Source organism: Macrotis lagotis, chromosome 2, assembly GCF_037893015.1.
Source record: "Macrotis lagotis isolate mMagLag1 chromosome 2, bilby.v1.9.chrom.fasta, whole genome shotgun sequence".
NCBI lineage: Eukaryota > Metazoa > Chordata > Mammalia > Peramelemorphia > Peramelidae > Macrotis > Macrotis lagotis.
Genome location: NC_133659.1, coordinates 31,116,521 through 31,118,949, shown reverse-complemented (window position 1 = coordinate 31,118,949; position 2,429 = coordinate 31,116,521). Strand labels below are relative to the sequence as shown.

The following is a 2,429-nucleotide window of genomic DNA, read 5'->3' as shown; positions in this document are numbered from 1 at the left end:
TAAACATTTACTCCCTTGATAGAAAAGGAGATTGGAATTGTTGAATGGCATAGTTATATCCTACATGAGTCTAATCTCTGATTTAGAGAACAGGGTACTGGTAGTAGTGGGAGGATTTGCTGTAGGAATCCTATGTTTACTTCCTTTATGTTAGGCTTGGTGACTGTAGCATATATAGTCCTAAATCCTGTTACCCTTGGGGGAGGAGAATAAGTACATTTAGCTGACAGAAGTCATTGCCCAGTCTTTTGGTGTAGCTAACTGTTGGACTTGTAGTGGTCTACAACCATTTGAAAACTGACCTTGGATACCAGTCCCCCTGAGTCTGATTATAATGCTCAGTTCCCAGTCAGAGATGCACCATGGCACTGGATTCTGGCCCAGAGAAGAGAAACTTCAGTGGCAGTTGACAGAGTTAGTTCAGGGCAACTATTGTTTATACCAACCTGAACAGGACACTTTCTTGGAGAGTAGCCAATATCTATGCTTATCCAGAAGCAGAGTACACAAACTCTGGACTGTACAATTTACAGAGATGATAGGTGGACCAAGACTCATGTGTGATATATGATGGTACCTGGATCTCTTGTCAGGATGCATAAGTTAAAGAAAATTGTGATTAGCACTGCATATACCCATCTGCACAAGGGTTGGTCAGGGAGTTGTTATATAGCATTGGTAAGGTCAAAATTTTTTTTCTGCCTAGGCAGAGGGGGCACCAGGGATTCTGCAGCCCTAATTCTCATCCCATGCCCAGGTAAAAGGCCCATAAGTCTAGATAAATCTTTCTGGGGGCCATCAATTTCCCAAACCATAGACATCCCCAGTCTTGGTGTCAATTTATATTCTAATTAGATTCCAAGTTGTTAGATTCCAATTAGATAGCTGGGGCCTTGACCTTGTTGGCTGACTAAACCACACAAACAAGAGAGACAAGATTCATATTAGACCACTCTGATGATTGGAGAAGGAGGAGTTTGTGATAAACTTGAACCTATTAAATTGCTGCCTAAAGATAGATGACAAATGACAAGTAGAAGAGTAAATAATGAGGGACATCAGAAAGTTGATATGTGCTCCTGACCAAACCTGGACAAGCTCATACAGTGCCCCTTGGATGAACTGGTTTACTGGTTCATTGTGGAAACATTTGTCAGGTATCATACTGCTGGCTCTGAGTGGGATAATCTTATTACCAGTTGCCTCCATGCATGATCTAGTTAATAATCCAGATAGTAAAAAAAAGAAAATTCTATCAGTAAAAAGGTGGTTTCATGTTTCTGATAATAAAGTAAAAATCTTTTTTTTAATTTTTGTGTAATGTTACGACTAATTTCCGATATTTATTTGAACAATGAGTCACATATCTATTATTCCTTATCAAAGAAGTTTTTGTACATCTAGAGTTCTCTTAATTACATTCATAGTTATGGAATGTAAGAGTCAAAAGGGACTCATACAATTGAAATTTACTATATCAAAAAAAAGTGATAAATTAAGTAAAATGAGCTTAACTACTACAAGCCTGCAGAATCCTCCTGCAACTGATGCTATACACAGGACACAAGGAATCACATCCAGCAGGGTGAGTCCCTGTTACAAATTTCAAATGTATGCAATTCTGTGGATCTCAATGGAAAACCATTCACAAATTTCCCCACCCTCAATATTAGTGTCAAAACAAAACTAAGTTTGTCTGGAGATGTGATAACAGTTCTTTCTCAGCTGCATGGGCTATAAACCTTAAGAAAATGAAAAGTTCCTTCAGAGGAAGGGTTATGATTTCTTGATTCAAGAGCTTTCCCCTAAAATATCCAGATGGCAGGCAGGGCCTTGTTTCGCCACACCTGGCAACTCCGAATCACTTCTTTCAGGGCTTTCACCCCTTCCACACTTTGGTCCTTCAGGGCCAAAGCCAGGAGAATAGGTTTGGTTCCGGCTTCTTGAGACACAAACGGTCACTAGGTTCTTTGCAAAGACATGAATAAGGAGCTCATCTTGCCCGAGGAGCATTCTTGTAGTGATTGCAGGTTTGCAGATATCATTGGCCACTGAACTGGGCTCCAGAGAGACCAAGGTACCCATTTTTCCATACTGGGTCACCACCACAAGGATGTGACTGCTGAAAGCTGTGCAGACCACCTGGGTTGGGACACCACAGACCACTTCAACCTTTTTTGAGGTCACAACTGGTCTGGCTTCCATGGCAGGGTTATTTAAGTGACAGCTCTCCGTAGCGCACCCGCGTGTGGGGCCCAGCGCCAGCCGCGGCTCCAGAGCAGCTCGGCTAAAGTAAAAATCTTGATAGAAAAGGTCGGTAGTCATATTGATAAGAACTGTGATTTAAGAAAGAAATCACTAATAATATGAAACCAAAATTCTTATTAAAATGAAAATGGGTGAATTGTAAAGAATGTGGGGGGTTACTT

The 2,429-nt window shown here is 40.9% G+C and overlaps 1 pseudogene; it reads right to left on the bottom strand.

Moving 5' to 3' along the window:
* Nucleotides 1-1,805: 1,805 nt before the first annotated feature.
* On the bottom strand, nt 1,806-2,226 carry LOC141511836 (proteasome assembly chaperone 3 pseudogene; annotated as a pseudogene).
* Between the last annotated feature and the right edge of the window lie 203 nt (nt 2,227-2,429).